The following is a 24,779-nucleotide window of genomic DNA, read 5'->3' on the forward strand; positions in this document are numbered from 1 at the left end:
ATCCACACTTGGGCTCCTGCTCCACCACAGAATTCCTGTGTGATGCTGACCAAATCACTTTGACCTAGATTTTCAAAAATATTTAGGCACCTGGTGAAATCTGGTTCTTATCCTCTTTGTGCCTCAATCCCCTATCTGTAAAATGGGGAGAATAGCATCCCCCTTACCTCACAGAGGTGTTGTAAGGATGAATACATTAAAGTTTGTCAGGTACTCAGATTTAAAAAATTTATTAAGGTTAATGTTTAAAATTAAATATACACATGTTAAGAGGAAAGGTACTGTACATTTGGGGTCAGGCTTGAGTTATGAGGGATTACAGGTATCGGTTACAAAGATCACGAGATACATACATATCATATAACCAGATTGGGGTGCGGAGTTTTTTAAAGCATCAGTGGATAAGTGGGTTTGGGTATGCCACCCATGGAATGTATTAAGAATCTAAGTCAGTATCGGTGTAGCGAATAAGTACATGGGTGGGGTGCGTCTCTTGGTTCATCAGGGAAGGAAGTGGGTTATTTCCCTGTTCGGCGGCCTTGATTACTCAACCTGGTATTGACGGTGTCCCGAGAGAGATAACACAATAAATACCCACACAAATATTGTTACACCTGTTTTTCTAGATGGGTAAACTGAGGTTTGGAAGGGTAGAGTGACTTGTCCAAGGGTACCCAGACACTCAGTAGCAGGAGTATATCCCAGGAATTCTGACTTCTACTTTCTTGTCCTAGCCACAAGGCTATATGTGTCTGAAAAAGAAAAGTGGATATATTAACAACATTCTAAATGCATCCAAAAATCCTGTGCTGCTCTGCTTCCTGGGAAGCATTTGCTGTCCTCCTGTTTGTGGTTATTTATATCTGCAGCTCTGTCATTCACGGCAGGTGATTCTATTAAACACCTCCATGTAAGGAGAGTGCTAAGGTCCCAGCAGGACCTTTCTGTAGTAATGATCCTCTTAACCTACTAATGTAATCTCCATAATTTAGTGCCATTGTATCCCTACCCCCAGCATTAAACATTAACACTGATCCCGCCACCCACTGCTGAAGACATCTGCTGCAATCACATGTGATACATTTGGTGTTATTTGGCATTTAGGAAGCTCAGTCCATGCAGTGGTCCATGCTGTGTTGTTTTGGGAACAGGGAACGGCACAAAATGTCTGTGCACAGATCAATTTCAAAATCACCCTTTCAATTTGCCTTTTAGAATGTCTGTTATCACAATGTAGTTCAATGGAGCACTAAGATTTTTCCATCGCCCTAGGATTCGGCAGGCACAGAGCTTTCCTTGATGATCAACCTTGTTAGCTCCAAGGACCTATTATTTCGGCACCCTCACTGGATGGCGAGAAGAAAGGCAAAGTGAGTTCTTGGAAGTAAAGACCCTGCCACTGTTCAGGTTTGAATAAAGAGGGTCACAGCTCCCCAAAGCTCCTCTCTCTCTCTCTTTTCCCTTTCTTAGGCCACATAAATAGAAGAGTAACATCACCCAGAAAGCTGTCTAAATCAAGCAGCAATCAAAACACCAAAGCTTCTGCAACCACAGACAGAGACAGACACATTAATAAAGGTACGCTGCTCTATGTACACTTCTTCAATCCTACTCAACAAGCCATTTCCTTGTCTTCACCAGGCCTGTGTCCTCTATTGCATAATACCTGAAGCAATAATTTTTCTTTGCAATGAGAAGCTGGGGGATTATTTTTTATCCTGACAATAGATCTCCGATGGGAAATTACTTAGAGGCGCCAATGAGAGAATGCTTTGGGTTCCATTGGGCCAAGTTCAGACTGGTGTATGGCGCTCCAACTCCACTAAAGTCAATGGAGCTACACTTGCTTATCTGAGCTCTGAATTTGGCCCCGTATTCTTAGGGCCTGATTCTGACAGGCTCTACTTGATTTGCAAAAGAGTTTCCCCTCAAGTGATCCCATGGAAACCAGCCATGAGTAGCCGGCCCTGCATTTGCAAACCATCTAGATTTGTGATGGGAATTCTAAATTCCACCTTCCAGCCTCGCTTTCGAAAGCCTTCACAGCTCTGTCTCTCCCTACTTATCTGTGCTTGTTTCTTTTCACATCTATCTTGCTCGCCAACTCCACCAACGCTGGCAGTTTTGACAAGCCACCAGCCAAGCCCACACCAGTCTTCACACGTTCTCCCACGTTGCATGGAACATCCCCAAGGGCCAAACTGATCCAAAACGGCAACTGCCCACTTTGCCTCCACGTCCTGCCTCTTCTGTTATGCCTACAAGAAATGACAGGTTGATGGGCCACACCAGGCAAAACTGAGGTGTTCGAGTAATTGTTTAAAAATGTACAAAATGTGTATAATTTATTAAAATGTTACATAGTTTGTTGTGTTCCACTGTCCCCCGTTTCAAAGGCTGCATGTGTTAGCAGATTGTAAACTCTTCAGAGCAAGTATCTTCTCGTGAGTTCAGACAACATGTAGAACAATGGGACCCAGGTTATTATTGTCATTTGTATTACAGTAGCTCCTAGAGACTCTAGCCAAGATTAAGATCCTCTTATGCTAGGTTCTGTACCTATATATAGTAACAGGCAATCTCTGACCCAGTCGCTTGCAATCAAAATAGGCAAAAGGTGGGAGAAAGGAATTATGATCATCTCCATTTTACATCTGAGACATAGACAGATTAAGTGAAAAGAATGAGGAGAACTTGTGGCACCTTAGAGGCTAACACATTTATTTGGGCATTAAGTGAGTTGCCCAACGTCAGGAGCCCGATGGTATATCTAGAAATCAAACCCACATTCCCTTGGAGGGAGGGATAGCTCAGTGGTTTGAGCATTGGCCTGCTAAACCCAGGGTTGTGAGTTCAATCCTTGAGGGGACCACTTAGGGATCTAGGGCAAAATCAGTACTTGGTCCTGCTAGTGAAGGCAGGGGGCTGGACTTAATGACCTTTCAGGGTCCCTTCCAGCTCTAGGAAATGAGATATCTCCATTAATTTATTTCCAGGCCAATCCCTTAACCACAAGGCCCTCCTTCCTTGCAGAGCTTAACTGGTGCTTTTGAGCCTCTAAACAATAATAATTCAAGTCATTTGGGAGCAGGGCTGGGTTTGCATTGCAGAGCTGTCACCTAATGAATAATCCTTAGGATTTCCTGTGCTTGACATGGAGCAAAGGAAGTCAATAGAAAGCACACCCTCCTCTTGTTGCATTGGTGCTCCCCACTTGCAAATTCATTAGTGTCTGTGACGTGCAAGCACAAAAAGCCAGAGCCTGGAGTCCTGGGTGAGAGTCTTCCCAGGCCCAGCCACTTTTCCCGTTATATTTTTTAGCTCAGATATTTTACAGAAGATTGTTCTCTTCAATTTGGCCCAAGTAAAGGGCAGTCTGTAACTGCAATGTCCCAGGAGCAGAGCAGGAATTCTAATCCTGCTCATCCTTTGTTCTGGGGAAGCAGTAAGTTGCTTCACACCATGTGCACCCAGCCAACTGCAATGGCCAGAAAAGGGAGAGGGTTGAAGTCAAGGTTCTTCCCTCTCCCTGCTCCTCTCAGGCCCCTCCCCACCCACTTGCTCTCAGTGAAAAGAGATAGGTGAGCATCGGCTGCTTTCCTCTCTACTGCACAAGTCATAACTAAGCAGGGCAGTAAGGGAGGCCTTACTCCCCTGCATAGGCAAGTAAGAACCAGGACGTCCTGAGCCCTAACATTTAGCACACCGTGGGGGCAAAAGTACCTGCTTTTCTTGTCTCCTTCCATAACAGCAACTTGTTGCGTTGTCAACCTACTTCAAAAGAAAATGTTGGACCTCATCTTCAAGATTATTTCACATCAAACCACAGAAAGGCAGTCTCTTTTTTTATGTTGGGTCTTTAAATCCTTTTCCCCTGCAGCACACAAGAACAAAAGTATCTCAGATTCACCACTGGGGAGACCAGAACTCATGTGACGTTAGCAAAATAAAACTTGTAAAAACGGGTATACTGCACCCACACACACAATTTTTCCAGCATGGAAAGATAGTGACAGCAACCCCAGGGCAGAAACAATTTCTGTGCCAATAAGTTATGTGGGTTTTACCCACCTTTTTTAGTTTGTTCTGCTAATGCCTAAGGGCTCCGATTCTGCAACTTTTTACTCAGATTGAGTAGCATTTTCCTGAGCAAGCAGTGCCATTTAACACAGTGGGAAAATTCACATGAGTAAGCGCTACTCAGCATGAATGAGGCTTGCCGGATCAGATCCTTAAAAAAGTATGTAGTTCCCATGGTAGCAATTTGGGTAATTCATGGTGCTTGTGTTCCATCAGCATTATAGACACACACACACCTAATGATACTCACTGACATTTATACAGAGCCTTTCTTGCTATAAATCCCACAGCATTCAGAAACCTTTGCAAACTGATTGCAAATTATATATACAGGACTCACTCCATCCTCCGCTGAAATACAGCTGCCATGCACTGGAGTGGAAGAAGAGTACCTTTAAATAGCACATAGCAACACTATCCAACAGTTGAGAATAGAGAGTAAATGATCCCTTAAGCCAACGGACACCAGAAGAGGGGCTTTTGATGGAATGTAATTATCCTATTTTTATTTAGCAAGGCCATCATAGGAGAAATCCTCTAATTTTATTAAAAGATTCCAAGGATGTAAAGTGACCACAAGTGGTCAGGATCTCACTTTTAGGTCTCATCTAACAGCACCTCACGTAGTGCAGCGGCCCCTAGCACCATGTTTGCGAATTGTTTAATGATTCTAAGGGAAGAAGGCTGTCCACTGCCTTACCAGTACCGCTTCCTGCAACATTCTGAGTTTTCACCAGTGTGTCATGAGCTTAAGGAAATGCCTCACTGCTGCTGAAACCTTGAGGTGTAGGGGGAAAAGATCAGCAAAGAAAATTGGTCTCCTATGTATCCATGTCTCTTAGAACCACATGATGGATGCTAATAGTCGGCTTTCCCTATGCAATACTTGGACCCTATATCCAGTTTTGCCAACCCCCAAAGTTCAAAAATCACGAGTCAGGCCCCCCCAAGTCATGGGATTCACTCAGAAATTGAGAGGTTTTTTTAAAGATCAAATTGTGGGTTTTGGTTTGTCTCTTGATTTTTGACTTCCGCTGCCCTCCCCTAAGCCCAGGGTGTGTCTGAGAGACAGTAAGTGCTGCTCACTTTCCCAGATTTACAGAGCAAGGTGATTTTGGCCCCTGGCTACAAGTGTCTTCGCTGGCTTCTCCCCAAACTTCTCATTGAATCAAATCTGTGTCCTCCCACCCGTCTGCATCTACCACTCCCCCAACCCAGCGATTAATTATGCACCTATCCCAGCCCTTATCTCTGCTACTTCTGCAGCTCCAGGGGTTATGTATCCCCTTCTCTTGTCCCAGGCCTGGTGGTGCAGGAATGAGGATGGGGACGGGAGAGACAGCAGACTTATCCATTGCGCACAGAAAGGGAGGGGAGAGGGGAAAGCAGAAAAACTGAGAACTGCTGGGATCTTTCAACTCTCTCCTCCCCCCTCCAGTGAAAGTGGTTATCCACCGCTCCTTCTCCCTCCTTCCTGCTCAAAAAAACTTCCTGCTCAAAAACTACTCTCAGCTGCTGAGGGAAGGAGGGAGAGCTGTGCCAGTCCTGATTGGCTGCTCTTCCCCAGGAGGTGGGCAAGTGGGGCTGCAGCATCTCATTTCATCCGGAGGCTAGTCTCCAGCCCTGACCAAATTCTCAACACTACTACTGTGGAAATCGAGGGTATTGGCAAGGCTGTGAATGCTGCTTTTAACCTGGGATCTCCAAGCTCTGTATACACATAAATGCATTAATCCTTTTAGGTATTACCATTAAATCAATCACGAGTAAAGCTTGATAGAGAGATTAAGGATATAATGTCAAAACACATGTGACTCCATTGACATCTGGATTTGGTTCACCAGGCCACAAAGTCCTTTTCACTGATATCACCAGACTGAAATCAACGCGCAAAATATTTTTCTTAAAATCTATAATTGTTGCCCTAAAATTTTCAGTCGGTTATTGATTTGGGGTGCCTTGGAGCTGAGCAGGCAGTCTCTCAAAATCAGTCCCCATTGAGATGTCAGAAACCGGGTAATCATTAATTAAGGAAATGAAAATCAACAGTTACTTTCACAACTTCAGGCCCACTTTCACAGAGGGGCAGACAGGTCCAGGGAGACTGACGATTTCCCAAGTGTGACACAGAAAGTCTGTGGCAGAGTTGGGCCCAGAACCCAGGAGTCCATACTCACCGCCCCCCACTCTAACGAGTAGATACCACTTCCTAGGTGAAAACCTGATTTTTATAACAATCTCTTTCACCTACATGGGAGTGGGTGAGAGAGAGGGTGAATTATAAAATTACAAATGCATTTTCGTAATGATGTATGTGTCTCTGATCTCTCTTTCTTGAACTCTTTTTTTTTTCTCTATTTTACAGAGGCCTAGCCTTTTTGTACCTTAACTGTTTGAATTAGTGTAAACTCAGAAGCATCCCCTGAAGTTAGTCTCCTGCCACATGCAATTAGATTGGGTATTGAAATCAGCTGGATTGATTTATTTATTCAGTCTGTGGCTGATAAAAGCCCTCTTTGCTTGCTCCCTTGCCCTATGCGACCTTGGTTGAACTAGCATGGCCCCAGTGGCTCCCATATCAGGTTGTGTGAATGCAACCTAAATTCAGTAAGCATGCCTAATGAATGCTCCTTGTGTTTATTTGACTCACAGGAGATGCATGTTGACCTAAGTAGTAAATCTCCTCACTACATAGGAATTATGCAGGTCAGTTCTTTACCAAATGGATAAAGTCCAAGATACCTAATACTCCAGGGAAAACATGTCTTGGTGTCAAATTAAAGCAACGACAGGTCTGAAACAAAAGCAAACTTCCTTCTGGAAGAGTCAAGCGCTGCTGTTACCTCTGCAGCTTTTAAAAGTACCTTCAGGTTATTGATAGAACTGATTAGTTTAAAATAGCTGGCCCATTCCGTTTCCTGCTTTAACTCAGACTCAAATGTTAAACAGATGACAACTGTTGCTGCTGTTTCCCTCCCTGACAAACTACAGCCACAAGCAGCTTTCCTTTAGATATTTTTTCTATTAGCTTTTTAGTAGTAAAGCAATGCAGCCTACTTGCTAACTGCCTTCTGGGTCCTAATGAATTCCCAATTTTACAGGGGCTTGATTAGAAATTCATTTTATTTGTTTAATCCTGTGGCCGTGGGACATTCCTTGACACCTGAATACCACACGGATTGGTTCAACGTAAACGAGCAAATCAATAGATTAAATACAAACAAACTCCTAAGACTTCAATGGAAGATTTGCCAATGTTTGAACTACAGACTCGGGTACAATTTTATCACATAGATGAGTTGTACATTTAAATGATTGCTTTAATATGCTGGCATATATAGCAATACTGAGGCTGAAGCTAGATTCCTACTTTAAGCCTCATTTTTAAACAGCTACACGTGAAGGCCCCTGTTCTCCAACGACTTGCGTTTTGCTTACCTTCATGTGCCTGAATAGTGTCATTGCCATCAGTGGGACTACTCAGGTACATAAAATTAAGCAAGGGCTTAAGTCTTTGCAGAATCAAGACCTAATTCCTCCAAAATTACAGAGCTCTTCTTCAGGTCTGGGAAAGGTACTCAGAGCATCACAGCTAAATATAAGGTGGAACAGATTGTTTAGCGTAAGTAATTAACATACATTTCAAGGGACCATTCAAGGTGAAGTGGCCTATTTCCCAGACCTGAGAAGAGTTTGAAAGCTTCTCTCTCTTACCAACAGAAGCTTCTCTCTATTACCAACAGAAGTTGGACCAACAAAAGATATTATCTCATGCACCTTCTCTCTCATATATCCTGGGACCAACATGGCTACAACACTGCATTTAATAGAAACTGACTTCCTCTTCACTTTTTAGACTTTGCTGCAGAAACTACTGAGCGGAGCTGGAGGTAGCAGGCCAGGATTAGAGTGAAGCAAACCGGGGGGGAAGTGGGGCAAATGAGAGAGGAGTGCTGGGAGGGCACGAGAATAATGAAGGGAGCCATGGACAGAGATATTTAGGAGATCAGAGTGGGGCGTGGATAGCATCATGGGCCAGAGAGACAGGTAGGGGCATGGAAAGGGGTTCACGGTATTAGGGAGCACAGAGAGATGCAGGGTTCATGAAGGTATGGGGAGAAGACAGGAGATGCAAAGGGTAGCAGGAGGAGGAACTCAAGTGTTCATTTGCAGACTTTGCAACATTTGGTGTTTATTAATTTGTAGAATTTTTGTTTAGAAAGTGTAGTATTTGGGTGGGATCCAAATTGGATTCCATAGTGAAACCTACTTTCAGCCTTTAACTCTTCTTAAACTAAGGTTTCTTTTTAAGAATATTAACATTATATGCATATGTGTGTGTATGTAGCCACACGCACACTGCAAACCTTTTTCTACAACAAAGAATCAAATGCACAGAATGTTATCAGAGTCAGACCGACTTTTGGGGAATAAAAGCACCCCAAAATGGATGGTCCTTAGAATAGAAACAAAAGGAGAAATTGTACACTGACCCTGAACTTATTTGGGGGGGGGAGGGAGAGGGAAAAATGAAAAGAATAAATCCCTCATTTTTCCATCATAAAAACCTCTGTTGTTTTCTGTAGGCTAAGAGGTCTTAGATCTTTGTCTTTCCCACTGATAGTGAGGCATTCAGATTTAACATAACCATAGGAATATGTTTTCCCAGGGTATCCCAGATCTTTTACTATTCAATAGCAGAAAAAAATGAATTAATATTGTTCTGTTAAACCGCTGGTTTCACAAACAGAGAGGACTTAAGGATTTTCTTCTTTTAAAAATGTTTTACTTTGCATGTCTTAACTGTATCAATCCCAACACCAAGTCCTGGAAAATAATCCCTGCAGTGGTTCCATGTGTATTTGAAATATACAGACACACCAATTGAAAAACATCAGTATGAAATTATTTCACTGAGTGAGATAAATCAAGAGAGACTCTTGTATGATCCTTTCTGGCTAACTGCTGGGACGTGTTGTAATGTGTGCGCTCTCTCTATTATAGATGCCCTTGGTTTCTCAGGCCGCTTTGAAAGACAAAAAGAAAGTTGGTAATCATACACTGACAGATGGCTCGTTGGTGACTTATTCTTTATTTATAGGGAGGCAACTGCAATTCATCAGCTTTTTTTTTTTAAGCTACATCATGGTGAACCTCCAAGTCCAAATCTATTTCTGATAAATATTGTGCAGTAAAGATCTATTAATAGTGAACCGTGGGATGGCTGGAAACTTATTTTTTCAACAAGCACACTCCACAGTTTGATACACTTTCCTCCAATTTCTTTTCACTCTTACATGGCATATCTTCCTAGAATTTTTCCTCATGGATTCTCTATTATAATGTTACATAGGCAGTGCTCTAGTTAACTCTCCTTTGCTAATTCCTCCCTCTTTCAGTGGGTTCTTTTAACTCCCTTGGTTTAATGTAATTTACTTTACAAGTTTTCAGCGAGTGACAATTTTCTTTAAACGTAAATATTGCTTTGTTTGTTTACATTGGGGCAAATTCTCGTTAGTTATAATTGCGTAACCCTACTCAGGCATGTCAACTTGTATGTAGTCATACTGAATGGAGCTGAACCTCGACCAGGATTGCATACATGCTTAAAGTCAAGCATGTGCTTAAGGTCCAGATTTTTAAAGGCATTTGGGCACTTAGCGTCATAATGCTGAACTGATTTAGGAGTCCAAATCTCCTTTTCAAGATGAAGGCTCCTAAATAAGTTAGGCGTTGCGACGCCGAGTGCAGCAACACCTAAATACTTTTAAAAAGCGGGGCCTAATTGCTTTACTGGACAGAGGCTTGTATTTGAGCTGCAAGAGTGGTCCTCTACAACCAATTAAGTGTGTGCCGCAGGCAAGTTTATTCTTAGTGCTCCAATTCCTTTCACCCCTTACGTATTTATCTGGAGCTCGGGAACGGTAATTTCTCCCAGATTCCCTAATAACATGAAAGGCTGTTTTTCACAGTGATGGAAATTCTTTGTTTCTCCTTCATGAAAGAGCATTTTACCAAGCTAAGAGCCTTAAAGTGAGTGGCCTAAAACAGAATCAAGGAGCACTAAATCTAAGGACATAGAGTGCGAGCCCTATTCTTCTTTCAGAAACATGGGGGGATACGTCCATTGACATTTTTCCTTTAGCACATGTTCTGCATATCTATAACTAATTTCCTTTTCCTTCTCCCTTTTCTTTGCCAACACAGGAAGCCACGAGGTTCTACAATTACTAGAGCTGGGAAAAAGAGGGCTATTTTCATGGGTTTTTTTTTTAAAAAAGTTCTACTTTTTTTTTTAGTTTTCAAAATTTGAAACATTTTTGACCATCTCTCCAGTTGATCAAAAATGGGGAATTTTTTTTCAAAATTTAAAATTTCATATCTAACCCCGCTCTTATAATTACATCTCTACCCCGATATAACGCTGTCCTCGGGAGCCAAAAAATCTTACCATGTTATAGGTGAAACCGCGTTATATCGAACTTGCTTTGATCCGCCAGAGCACGCAGCCCCGCCACCCTGGAGCGCTGCTTTACCGCGTTATATCCAAATTCGTGTTATATCGGGTCGTGTTATATTGGGGTAGAGGTGTACTAAGTTTTAATGCTCTCTGTCACACGTGCACACACACAAAAATCTGGATCCAAACTCCCGCAAAGTTTTGAGCAGTTTGGGCCTGGGGTTTTGGTTTGGTCCATTATAGGTCTGTGAAGTTCAGATCCAGATCAAAGCTTATCCAAAATTTGAGTGGAAGTTTTAATCTGGGGGCTTGGTTCAGGCCCATCTCCAGCTCACCCAATATTAAGTGCAGTATGTGAGTGTCACTTGTAAACTAATGCTTCTTTCACCGGATTAGCATTACCACAGTATCTGCCTTGGAGATCAATTTACACAGGGGAAAGCTGGAGGAAGAACGTCCTTTTCTTACAGATGTGTTGGCTGTATTGCATTGTTGTCCTTCTCTCCAGGAGGATTATATTGACTTCCTCAGACACACACTAGATTTTAGGAAAGAGGATCATTGCTGTCAACAACTGCCTTGCAAAAAGGCCTCTTTCTCACAGCTGAGTCAACTTAGTAGATAAGTTAGTTAGTTCTTGTGAAAGACACTGGACTGACACCAGTGGAAACAAAAGCCCCTCTATTTAGTACATTATCATCCAGAGAATAAGCACTGCACAAGGAGAGGCAGAAGAAGCTCCTCACCCAGTCCCATCAAGGTGCTCTAGTAATGCTATTCCAAGCCTTGGCCACCTATGAGGGGGCATGTGAGATGGACACTTATTAGGAACTGGTCTGAGACCACCTACTCATGTCACAGTGGCCCCTGGCCAGCCATTAGATGGTAGGAATGTGTAGCTATAATCCGAAGCATGACTCTGTAAAGATGGCACCTTCTTATTCAACCTAAGGGGCCAGAACTTCAGCTAGTACCATTGGCATTGGCGGTGCCAATTTACTCCAGCTGAGGATCTGGCCCAATGCCTCTGTCCATTGTGTGGCTTCCAGTCACATCTGTGTCAAACAAGTTATTACTGATGATAGCACTGTTAAGAGAGAGGCAGGCCCTCTTAGCAGTGCAAAGAGACAGCAGATCGCATTGGATTCTGCCTAAAGCTTGGTCGGCAAAGTTATTAATGTAGGCTGAGATTGTCAAAACTGCCTAAAGGATTTGGACATTTAATTCCCATTCAAATGAATGGAAATTAGGTGTCTAAATCTTTTTAGTGGCTTTGGAAATTTCAGCCCTGATGACAATTCTTTATTAGCGTATGATGGTGCGAGAGGCAGAGAGCACACAGGGCCCAGGCTGGTGGCGAGAGAAGCAGCAGCACAAGAATCTGAGATCATCATTTTAACTGAGTCACTTTTCTGACTACGACAGTCTGCATTTTCATTTGGATTAAGGCCCTTTTACACAGCTCTGGCCCTGTAAAGGAGCTTTCTTTACACTGCCAGAGTGGTGTAAATTGACCTTAATATAAATGAGGATCAGGCTGAATCACTCTAAAGCCAGCTGTTCCTTTAGCATAGTATCTGTCTCCATATTAATTGATAGGCAGTCTGTGCCCTGTGATTTATAATAAAAGGGAATGAGGGGGCTCGGAACAAATCCAAAGAAGAGCTATTGATTTGCAAATAGTTTAAAAGAACATTCTGGGGTCACAAGATGACCCCTTTCAGCTCTGACATTTTATATCAGGGAGAATCCTATTGAGTGGGGAGTTTTCACCCTAAACAGTGTTTTGTCTTGTTTCATAAATAAGTTGAATAGCTTAATTGACTGACACTCACCACACTTTCTCAGCTTCCTCAGACTCAGAAGTACACTTTTGAGCAGCTGCCAGGGACAAAAAGGAACTGAAAATTTTTCATACAAGTGCTGCAGTCTGGCCAATGAGTAACTGTGAATAGCAGGTATTTGATATCGCCAGGTATTAATTTTCTTCCTGTGGTACCAATAGCCATTTCTGACCAGGATGATCCCGAAACAACACATACCCAAGGGAGCTTACAGGGATGAAGAGACCAGTTTGGTCCAGCAGATGGTTCTCAAATGGATAGTGTTAGAGATGCAGGGTGTGATGCACACAAATAAAATGGATGTTCTGCTGAGCCATCTCACTGACTAACTGGGGAATGACACCGCTATAAAAGAGAAGATTTAGAAGTATCACTTCAAAAAGGATTCTGATAAGATCTAATGTAAATTCGGGGTCACTCCATTGGCTTTGTTCGAATGGCTTACAGATGAGCACCAGGGGGACAGAGCAGGGGCGCTGGAACAATTTGTATAGTGGGGGTGCTGAGAGCTATTGAACCAGACCATCAACTGTGTATATGATGGAAACCACTTCAAGCCAGAGGGTTCTGTAGCACCCCCTGCACCTCTAGTTCCAGCACCTATGGAACTGAGATCAGAATTTAGCTTGTATTTGTAAACAATGTCCATGGCTAGAGAAAGTGAGCATGTGTGCATTGGCTACTGAACTTATTTTTTTTTTTAATCAATAAGTAAGAGGAATGATTTGCCTGAGAGAAGAGCAGCTGAGAAACCTCTGTTAACCCCTCAAGTGCTACTCTCATGGCATGGCCAAGGTCATGCTTTATGTAGACAATGCCCTAGGAGGCTGAAAAGTTAAAGAGGTTAAGCACAACTGTCACTTATTCTTGTTCCAGTTTCTGCTTCCCTCTCTCTCAGCAGAAAGAGGTTTGAAGAGACAAACAGATCCCCCATTCATTTATAAATCTAAGCCACAGCTCGGCAGAGTGGTCTAGTGGTTAGAACAGGTGAATGGAAGTCAAAGCACCTGGATTATCTTCTCAGCTCTTCCACTGACTTGCTATGAGATCTTTTATATATCTACAGTAGAATATGGTTGTTTTTTGATCCAAAGCAAAAGAAAGCAGTTAAATTTGTTTTTGACTTTGATTCAGTCTCCCTCAAAAGAAATCTCTCCAAAGATGACCACCATATGCCTACTCATCTGTAATTAATAAACATTTAGAAGGACACTTTCCCATTCACTATATAAAATTATAGATGATCCCTTATTCCCGAGACATTTGCAAGCCTTGTCTTGTCAGAATTGAATTTACTACAGCTGATTACCCTGAGAATGCACTGACCTTCTTAGCTCCTGCTGTGGGATTTTTTTTTCCTCACGGCAGATAATATGGGGAGCAGAAATTGGGGACTCAGTGGTGGGATTATGTGATGCTAATGAGACAAAGCTTATTGTTGATGTTAACAGCTATTACCAAAAAAAAAAAAAAGTACATTATTCAGGACTGACAGACATCAGTTCATTATACCAGGAAAGAAAGAATACATTTTGACAGTAGTAGCATCTATTTAAAATCTGGATCACATCTGGGGTATCTCTGATGCAGAGCATATCTGATCAATCAGAATTATGGCTGTTCAGTTCCCAGACAAGTTAGAAGAAATTCATTAGACTTTTGAAGTCTGCTCCTCTTTGGTCTGTTGCAAAATTAATAAGATTTTGTCACGGGATCTATTTTACTATTGAAAAAAAGTATGATAATTAAAATAACTAGTAGGCTTCATATCTGAAGACATGAATAACTCTAAAATACTGGACATTTGCATACTGTGCTCATGTTATATGCCTCAGCCATTAATTATTTTCTAGTTGATAAAATAAGTAACCTAGGATCATATCCCAACTCCCACTAACTTCCATGAGGATTTCATTTTTGGGTTATGGTTGTTGGTTAATATCTGTATTGTGATGGGGACTAAAGGCTCCAGTCAGGGACTGAAGCCCGGTGGTGGTAGGTACTGTCCATACATTTAACAAAAAGACTTTCTCTACCCCAGAGAGCGTACAGTCTAAAACTCCGATCCAGCAAACATCCTAAGCCTGCTTAAAGTCAACGGCAACACATTGATTAACATTTAATGTGTGCATAAATATTTGCAGGACTGGGGCCTAAGTAATCTACTGCAAGATCTGCTCCCAAGTTTATAACAGATGTGTTTATAATTTGCCATCCAGAGGTAGCAAGAGCTCGTGTAGTGTGAACAATAATGGTTCCAGAACCTTGGGTGCCAGGACAAGACAGCAAACCTGCCCATACGTTTGCAATGCTGTTTATTTCCAGCATCTCAATCCCCATTTGTACATCCATTTAGCTTGACTATGCCACCAATAATCAGCCTTACATAAACATGAGTAAAGGAAATTTAGACTGAAGACCAGGAATTGTTTCCTTATATGGTGAGAGCCATCACAGCCTATGGTAAGTTGTTCCAAAGGTTATCCTCACTGTTAAAAATTTGCACCTTATCTCTAGTTTGAAGTTGTCTAGCTTCCACTTCCAGCCATTGGACCTCAGCAGTAGAGTTGGGCAGAGAACAGAAATCCTCTGTGAAACCGAATTATAACTTTTCAAAATCTGGTTTCATTCTGATTCAGAATGAAAACCAAACATTTCAAGGGACGTTGTGGAATCCCCATCATTGTAGGTTTTTAAGAACAGGTTAGACAAACACCTATCGGGGTTGATAATGAAATTAATAGGCAGCAGATTTAAAACAAACCTAAGCAAGTACTTCTTCACACAGTGCACAGTCAGCCTATGGAACTCATTGGCAGGGGATGCTGGGAAAGCCAAAGGTATAACTGGATTCAAAAGAGAAGTAGATAAGTTCATGGCCATTAGCCAAGATGGTCAGGGATGCAACCCCATGCTCTGGGTGAACCTAAGCTTCTGACTGTCAGAAGCTAGGAATGGACAACATAATCGCCCTGTTCTGTTCCTTCCCTCTGAGACACTTGGCATTGGCCACTGTCAGAACACAGGGTCCTGGGCTAGATGGACCCTTTGCCTGACTCAGTATGGCCATTCTTATGTTCTTACAGCCCTATATTTCTATGATTCTACAAAGAAGAGATTTAAGTAGGCAACATGGAGGAAAAGAACCAAGAGAAGTCCCCAGAAACAGATAAGAACTTTATATGAATGGGGGGTGGGGCATAGGCGTTGCAATGGGAACAGGAGAACAAGTTCAGGGACATCCCTAAATCAGTCTTTACCATAACTGCCTCTGGCTTCCCAGGCTTCCTCCTGGCTCAGGACCCATTGGCTCCAGGCCTCTCAGGCTTCTCTTAGCCTTTAGCCCAGGAGAGGAAATACCCACCTACCTCTCATCTGGGTCTCCACCCTGGCTTTCCTTCTCACTGCCCTGTGCTCCTTCCTTTATGAAGACCCAGCTCCTTCCAATCTGGGAGTGATCACCATTTCTGGTTAATACCTCCCCCACCACCAGTGCCACCCAATGGCCTAATTGGGCTCAAGCTCCTGTTAACCCATGGTTGACCACAATGGGGTTTATACCACCCATCACGCTCCCGCACAAAGCTATCAGATGGAGCCCTGGGGGGAGTGCAGTCAGTAACTATGAGCTGTACTGAATTCCCTCACCCTGTCGTGCTCACCGCACACACTCGAGGTTGCAAATCAGACTAGTGTGAAAGAGCTGAGTTCAGTGGGGTAAAACCCCTTCTCCCCAAGCCCAGCAGAATAACACCTGGAGGCTTCTCACTGGGACTAGTTGCCGCATTGAATCTGGACAGCAGTGTTCACCCTCTGGCAACCGTCCAATTTGTGCCTACAGGTTGCCTGTAAGGGGGGAAGAGGGCATAACTCTTATGCAGGATAGACAGCAGTGCCCAGTCCCTCGGCACAAGCAGCAGGGGAGCAGTCACATTGTGCACTACAAAGGACTTCGCCTTGTGTTATCTAGGTCACAAAAGTGAAGCAAAAGCTTGTGTTTCCAATGGCACCTTGGCTTCATGTACTGAGATGGAAAGGAATGAAGGGGGAGAATCCCAAAGACATTACACCCCTGAGAGGGAAATCACCATGCAATTTCATAAACATCTCCATGCTCCATCCTCCCCCTGGGTTTGTGCCCAGCAACTTTGTGGGAAGGGAACATAGATCTCCTTTAGCTTGCAGACCATCCTGGTTTAACCCCCGCTTCTGGGAAGGCTGAGATGGGAAATGCTGAGGCTCTGCAGAATGTCACACATTGGGGCACTGCAGATTTATCCTAGTGCTGAATGTAGTTGCATAGAATAGAAAATGCACTGTTTGCAACGTTGCCAACTCCATGGGTTCGAACACCAGGAGTCAGATCCCCTCCATATCATGTGTCTAGTTTAGAAATCAACAGATTACAAATCTGTACAAATCAGATTGTTGTTCTTCTACCTTTCAGCTTTTCAGGAGATCAGTCAGGGAACTACAGGTTTCTGCCGACGGCTTTTTCAGTTGGGCAGGTGGTGAATTCCCAAGCAAGTTCTGTGCCAGCTGAGTTCCCAGATGGCTGGACATGAAAAGTTTCAAAGTCCCAGCAAGCACATTGGAAATCCATGTTGACCTCCTGGTCCCTTGGCTTACCCTGTACAGGTGGAGGAAGGGCTCTCCATATGACTAGAGACCATTACATTTTCAGGGTGATCTGGAGCAGGTGGAGGCCTGGGCCAGAATCTGCTAGTCATGGAGGGATGGTATGCAAAAGGCAAGACTACTCTGGATATCCAGAGATCATTACATCTCCAGGACACAGTGGAGCATATAAAGACAAGAACTGGTGTCCACTGGCCCCAGCCAGATGGTGCATGAAAGGCAGGACCACTCTGGGCATCTTGTGGCCCTTAACCCATTTCAAAATCTCCAGAGGGGCTATTTGAAGTTCCACACTTATCTGATGGTTCTCTGGGCAGGCCTGGATAGATTGTTGGAATCTGGTAACATTTCAAAGTGCCCAGTCATCTGCTGTACCCCATTTGCTGCCATTTGTGGGTTCTAGAGGCTGCAAGTATCTGAGAAAGTTCCCTAAGACCCCACTAATTTTGGGTGCCCAATTTGAGACATCTAGGGATGGATTTTTCCAAGTATTTAGCACTGTCCAGCACTTTATACGTTCCAAGCACAGCTCCCATTGATTTCAGTTGCAGCTGTGAGCATTCAGCACTTCTGCAAATCAAATCCCAGGATTTAAAGTCAGGCACCCAGAAAATGGGAAACACAAATTAGTGACCAGCTAAGTGACTTACCCAGCACCACATAGGAACTTTGTGGCAGAGGCAGGATTAGAATCCAATTCTCTGGATCCAATTCTCTTGGATCCAATTAGAATCCAATTCAACAGCCTTGACCATGAGACCATCTTTCTCTTCCTGAAATCCCCCCTGTATACCTTCCTTCATTTTCAACAAATGAGGCAGGGGTCTTGTGGAAAAAATAATATGTGATCATCTAATTAAAGACTGTATCATAATGCATACACAAAAGGGGCGGGTGGATTAAAGTTGCACAGGCAACCTTAATTCTGGCATTTCCTAACTGCTGAGTGCTTCACCTTAACGTTATTTTAATATAGTTTTTGTGGGTATTCCTATATAGGTTCTTTTACATTCTCACCACCGTAGCATCTGGGCATATTCTGGTAGTGTTTTAAATAATGTGTCACGTGTGATTCGTTCTCTCTCTCTCTCATTCTGTCCCTAGGGGAGAATTGTGTGTGCAGTGTAGTGTTTTGTTTTTGTAGCATTTGGGGTTTGGGGGTGGGGAGCTGGATATTTTAAATGTATACATTGTGTTCAGATGAGTCCAACAGAGTTCAGCTGGGAGTGGTAGGATAAAAGAGAGTAAAAGAATATATCCTTAGCATCCTGGGGAAAAGTGAGTAATGGTGATGTCTGTCTGACTATTTCTTTAGTCTTCCAAGAGAAGGGACAGAAGCCCCAGCACATCTAAAATGCAAACAGTCTAAGTAATTAATAATCACTTGGAGTCTCCAATTCAAGACTGTATGTCTTTTTAAAAAGATGTCCTAGTTGAACAAGAAGTTATTGGGTATGATTAGGGCCCTACCAAATTCATCGCTGCGAAAAACACGTCACGGACCATGAAATCTGATCTCTCCCATGAAATCTGGCTATTGTAGGAGAGGGGCGGGGCTGGAGGCACCACAGCTGGAGGCTCCTACCATGTGCTGGGCTCCAGCTGCTAGTCCTGGCCCGGGCTGGGGAGGGATGGGACTTCCTCTTCCCCTGCAGGGACTGCTCCTGGAGCCAGGTCAGACCCACCTCTGGGAATCTCCCCCTGCTTCAGGAAGCTCCACAGATGCTGGCTGCAAGCCCAGCTCTGAAGGTTAGAGCAGAAGGGAGGGTGGCTCTCAGCCCCTGACCCAAGTGGAGAGGCTGCGGCCCCACCTGTCAGCCTCTGAGCTGGGCGGAGAAGCTGCCGGGAAAACCCGGATGTAGAGTAACCCACCCTCCATATCCTGAGATCCTCACTTCTGCGCTGCTGTTGGCAGCAGCATTGGCTTTAGAGCTGGGCACCTGGCCAGCAGCTGCTGCTCTCTGGCTACGAAGGTCTGAAGGCAGCGCCCGTGCCAGCAGCAGTGCAGAAGTAAGGGCGGGAATACCACAATCCCCCTACAATAGCCTTGCAACTCCCCCATGACCGCCTTTTGGGTCAGGACCCCCACGGTTACAACACTGTGAAATTTCAGATGTAAACATCTGAAACCCTGAAATTGACTATTTTTAAAATCCTGTGACCATGAAATTGACCAAAATGGACTGTGAATTTGGGCCCTAAGTATGATAGTGTTCAATTACAGAGAAAGGAAGAAATTCTACGGATACATGCAGGAGGACAGACTAGATGATCATAATTGTCCCTTCAGGCCTTAAAATCTATTAATCTATCTTGCACTGTCAGGAAGATGGATTAATGTGTCTTTTAAGTCTCTGATTTTATGGTTCTGTGATGTACTAGTGTCTGGTACTTCCAAGCAGACATTTTCAGAGATAATTTGGCAGTAAATAGGTCATTTGAAGTAAAAAAAACAACTAAATAAACGTAATAATACTTCCGTGGGAGCAGCTAATTCTGAAATTTCTTCTGACATCCCCCTTCCATTGGCCTTCAGAGGCCTGGGCAAAATTCTAATCTCAGTTATACCAGTGTAAATCTAGACCAACTCCACTGAACGTCAGAGGCAGCAAAGGGAAAGGAAGGAGAATCAATGAGGAGATGATTCCCTTAGATTTGGAAAGGAACTGATGGTCAAGAATGGCTTTTCCAAGGACAGTCACAGTGGGGTGAAAGGGTCAGCGTCAGTAGAGTTTCTCCAGGTTTATACCAGAGCAACTGAGATCTGAGTTATGCCAGCAGAGAATGTGGCCTACTATCTCACAGTTAAATTGCAGCAGATAGCGCTGTAACTCTAAGAGACCCTCAATGCCAACTGGCAGAGAGCCCACCATACTGTAACTTATATCAAGCCTGACACACTCATCCCTCCTGCACACCCAGCACTCTGTTGTCATAATCTGTACCTGAAAGGTGTCATGTAAGGTAAACTGGTGACATACTGGTCCTGAAAATCATTGCATGAGGTATGTATAGGTTGTGTACAGAGTTATATGTGTGTGCTGAAAATATGTTCTTAAAATGTGTTTGGGAGGCAGTGCTTAAACCCAAGTTGCCCAAGACAAAAGAATGTGTATTTACCTGTCTGACCAGATGACTTTCATTGTCCTCTGCCAATAATCGTATTTACATATGCAGTAAACAAAGCTATCAGGCTAACAAGGAGCAGCTCAAAAAGAAGAACAGGAGTACTTGTGGCACCTTAGAGACTAACAAATTTATTAGAGCATAAGCTTTCGTGGACTACAGCCCACTTCTTCGGATGCATATAGAATGGAACATATAATGAGGAGATATATATACACACATACAGAGAGCATAAACAGGTGGGAGTTGTCTTACTAACTCTGAGAGGCCAATTAATTAAGAGAAAAAGAAAAAAAACTTTTGAAGTGATAATCAAGCTAGCCGAGTACAGACAGTGTGATAAGAAGTGTGAGAGTACTTACAAGGGGAGATAGTCAACGTTTGTAATGGCTCAGCCATTCCCAGTCCTTATTCAAACCGGAGTTGATTGTGTCTAGTTTGCATATCAATTCTAGCTCTGCAGTCTCTCTTTGGAGTCTGTTTTTGAAGTTTTTCTGTTGTAATATAGCCACCCGCAGGTCTGTCACTGAATGACCAGACAGGTTAAAGTGTTCTCCCACTGGTTTTTGAGTATTTTGATTCCTGATGTCAGATTTGTGTCCATAACAGAAAAACTTCAAAAACAGACTCCAAAGAGAGACTGCAGAGCTAGAATTGATATGCAAACTAGACACAATCAACTCCGGTTTGAATAAGGACTGGGAATGGCTGAGCCATTACAAACGTTGACTATCTCCCCTTGTAAGTACTCTCACACTTCTTATCACACTGTCTGTACTCGGCTAGCTTGATTATCACTTCAAAAGTTTTTTTTCTTTTTCTCTTAATTAATTGGCCTCTCAGAGTTAGTAAGACAACTCCCACCTGTTTATGCTCTCTGTATGTGTGTATATATATCTCCTCATTATATGTTCCATTCTATATGCATCCGAAGAAGTGGGCTGTAGTCCACGAAAGCTTATGCTCTAATAAATTTGTTAGTCTCTAAGGTGCCACAAGTACTCCTGTTCTTCTTTTTGCGGATACAGACTAACACGGCTGTTACTCTGAAAGGAGCAGCTCAGTGCGCTGGCAGACAGAGCCTGCACACCAGGAATCTTTCCTGACTCTTGAGGCAGAGATAATGGACTTCGGGCAATAGAAGGTGCAAAAAGGCATTTTGGTTATCCATCCCTTCAGGAACAGAGGGAACAGCACCCTTTGATCCTGTGAGCATTTGCCCCTCTGGCTTGGAGGGCTGGAGAGGCTGGTAACTCGCTGTAAGAAAACTGCTTAGGCAAAGACCGTAACTTGCTAAGATTAAGTTTTAGTTGCTAGAAAGGCTGTTTTATTGGTAACCCCGCCTGTCTCTTTTTCTCTTGCTTAGTATCACTTAAATCTCTGTTCTTTGGTAATAAACTTATTCTTGTTTTATTATAAAACCATCTCAGTGCTGTGTATTAAAGTGAAGAGTGAGTCTTTGGCTCACCTAACAGACTGATGTGTGCTCCATCTCTTTGTAGACAGTAAATCTAATAATTTCTGGGAGTGTCCAGTGAGCAGGACTGGACACTGTAGGGAGACATCTCTGAGGAACTCAGGAACTGGGGTCACTTATTATTAATTGCAAAGGAAAGTTTAGATTGGCAGAGTCTTCAAGAGTTTGCTGGCAAGGCAGACAGGTTGGGGTGTCAGGGAACTGACACACAGCTTAACAGCAACACAGCATTCCCTCTTGCTAAGGCAGAGAGGTAACACAGTAGCTCACAGTTCTGGGTGTCCTGAGCAGAATGTCACAATCCCGCTACTTATCTCAAAAGGTAAATATCAGATTTCATGCAATGCAATTGCTGGGCTTACATTTCTAGAATAACAATTACCAAGACAAATTCATTAATAAGTCATTAGTGTGCATAGCTGCTGCCAATTAATTTGCTGGTGGTATCATTGATGCTCATTGTAAATATTCAAAATTACTGGTATCAATTTATGTCCAGAGCACATTAATCAAAACCAACTGATACATTCTACTGATTCATATTCACGCTGTTCTGATTAGAACCAAGGCTAGGATCTGCGATTTCTTTGGTATGCATCTTATTGCTGACAATAAGAGAATACATAAATGCATGCATCAAGGGCTTCATCATATCACGGTTAAACACTAAATGCACTAAAACACGGATAATACTTAACTTCATCAGACACCCAGACATGCTTATGAACAAGTCATTTTCACAGTTAACCAAGTCTGCAGCAAAGATCTGAAGCCAGTGATTAACTCAATGGGAGACAGAAACCATTGGGAGAGCCATTATGGTAGAAGAAAACTAGAGGTGATAGTGGACAGCAAATTAGACATGAGTTTGCTAATGAGATATGGCAGCAAAAAAGGACAAAGGCTGCACGCACAGAGGTTTTATGCCATGCAGCAGGGAGGTAACAGCTCCTCGTGTAACCAACGTGTAACCATCACCCCTGTGGAGTCTCTGAAGTGCCATGGTACCAATCTTTCTCTGACCTCCCCAATCTTTGGGAAACTGTCCCAATTTGCCTTCCCACTTCCTGCACCCACTGTGATCCTCTCAGGGTAATTCAGACACAGCCTGCTTCTGGGACCCATTCCTGCCATGGAACCTTCCCTCCTGGTGACCCATTTCCCTCCTGAGCAGGAGGAAAAGAGCAGCAGCAGATTCATCAGACGCTACAAGCCTCTGGTGTGGCCACACCTGGAATCTTGCATTAAGCTCTGGTGACTAAATAACTTCTGTCCACCTCAGACATCTAGACTTGTCATCTTAACCTCATCTCCTCAGCTCTCTCAAACCCTCTCACTTCCTCTTTCATTTCCATAACACTGCTGCTAAATTTAAGCTAAATCTGCTCCTCTTCATTTCGCACACTTGAGTCTGCTATACTCTTCCCAGTCACATAAGGTAATCTGAAACCAGAACACACACTGGTCCATTCTCTGCAGTTCCATCACCCACTGACCACACACCCTTCAGTAATATCCTCCATGATCTCACAGCAGGTGCAGCTAGAAAGCGCTAACCATGCACATGCAAATAAAATGTCTGATAAACACTACAAGCCTACCAGTGTCCCACACTCAGTGTTCCCAGTATATTAAGAACAGTGTGCTGTAATGTATATATGACCACCATTACAGTCAGCTTTTGCCAAGTATTTCCTCCCAGCGCTACGTGTAGCCTCACTACGGTATAATTTGGGATAAGATTCAGACTTCTGAGTCAGCAGCTGCTGGTGCTCTAGAGGGTATGTGAACTCTGCGAGATAGGCCCAGTGCTTTGATCTGCTTACAGTAACATGTCGGCAGTACAGCAGGGAAAGGTGATCATACCCGCCTTGATAGTTCTCTACAGCTCTGCTAATCACAGGGCCCTGGGCAGACAAAAATACACAGACTTCTGGGCCGTTGCTCAAGCCTACACGCTGCCTTCAGCACCATGCACATGTAGGGTGCTGTATAAATAAGGCTGCACATGTTGTGCCCCAGAGAAAATTGTGGAAAGGAGGCAAAGCTTAAGGCCTCCGAGGGTGTTGGTGTAAGAGCCAGGATTAGAAAGCAGCAGCACCTTGCTTCTCCCGCTCTTCTCAGGGTCCCAGAGAGCATGCCGCTCTCTGTGCTCTGTATATGGCTGTGAACATTCATGCTGTTAACTCCCAAGTGCCATACAGGATTCCCTGCAGTAGCTACAGAAATCAATTAGAAAGTGACAGTGTAAGAAGAGATGCCACCAATTAGATAAGCCTGTAAGGGGAACTCCCAGGAAAAACTGCATCCCACTATAAACTACTGTATCTGATCAGTGGTGCAGCTTCTGTCCTCACTTAAATGTAACTGAAGAATCTGTTTCACTCCTAACTCCTCCACTCCACCGATTTCAATACTCTTTCAGTAAATAGCACCTTACTCCACTGCCTGCATGGGGGCTACGTGTGGAGAAAGGTGCTACCAGTCTGAGCAACAGAATCAGAACTAGACTCACATTTTTTTTCTGTGATTAGCATTTATTGTTATTGGTGTTACAGTAGCACCTAAAAACCCCAACCATGTTTGAGATTCCATTGCACAAGGCACTGCGCAAACAGAGAGAGAGGCAGTCGCTGCCCTGAAGAGCTCACAGTCTAAATAGAGAAAACAGGTGGGAGGGAACTGGGGCCCAGATTTAACTACCCTTACACATACTAAATAGTGCCCTACTCCTTGAATTCAATGGAACAACTGAAGGAGTAAGGTGCTACCCAGGGAAATAAAGGGTAGTAGAAACTGCCCCTGTATTGAGGCTTATCATTTACCTTGGTCCTCAGCCTTGACCCCTTTTTGCAGTTGGGTGTTCTAGGAATGTCAGACGAAATGGCACAGAATACCCATCCTACATTCATCACACAAGATAGTTTTAAATAATTCCATTCCTTCAGCTATATGCAGCATTTAGCCAATTGGATTGCTCTGCCTGTCTTAAAGAGAATGAAGTCAGCATTTAAGTAGATCATTGATAAAAATAGAAAATTATAAAATCCCAACAGCTATTTTGGTCAAACCTCTGACTTTAAATGGAGTGGGTGCTAGAAGAGATCACTGGCTCCATTACAAGTAAAAGCCCCATTTAGAGCAGATAGATGAG

General features: G+C 43.3%; 1 long non-coding RNA gene across 1 annotated transcript; it reads right to left on the bottom strand.

The window, feature by feature from the left end:
* Positions 1 to 215: 215 nt before the first annotated feature.
* On the bottom strand, positions 216 to 24,525 carry LOC128838325 (uncharacterized). The gene is made up of 3 exons (XR_008445155.1): positions 24,451 to 24,525; positions 3,724 to 3,874; positions 216 to 2,258 (listed from the first exon to the last, which is right to left on the bottom strand). It is a non-coding gene; the product is annotated as an uncharacterized LOC128838325 (long non-coding RNA).
* Positions 24,526 to 24,779: the final 254 nt, after the last annotated feature.

This window comes from Malaclemys terrapin, chromosome 5 (assembly GCF_027887155.1).
Source record: "Malaclemys terrapin pileata isolate rMalTer1 chromosome 5, rMalTer1.hap1, whole genome shotgun sequence".
Taxonomy (NCBI): Eukaryota; Metazoa; Chordata; order Testudines; family Emydidae; genus Malaclemys; species Malaclemys terrapin.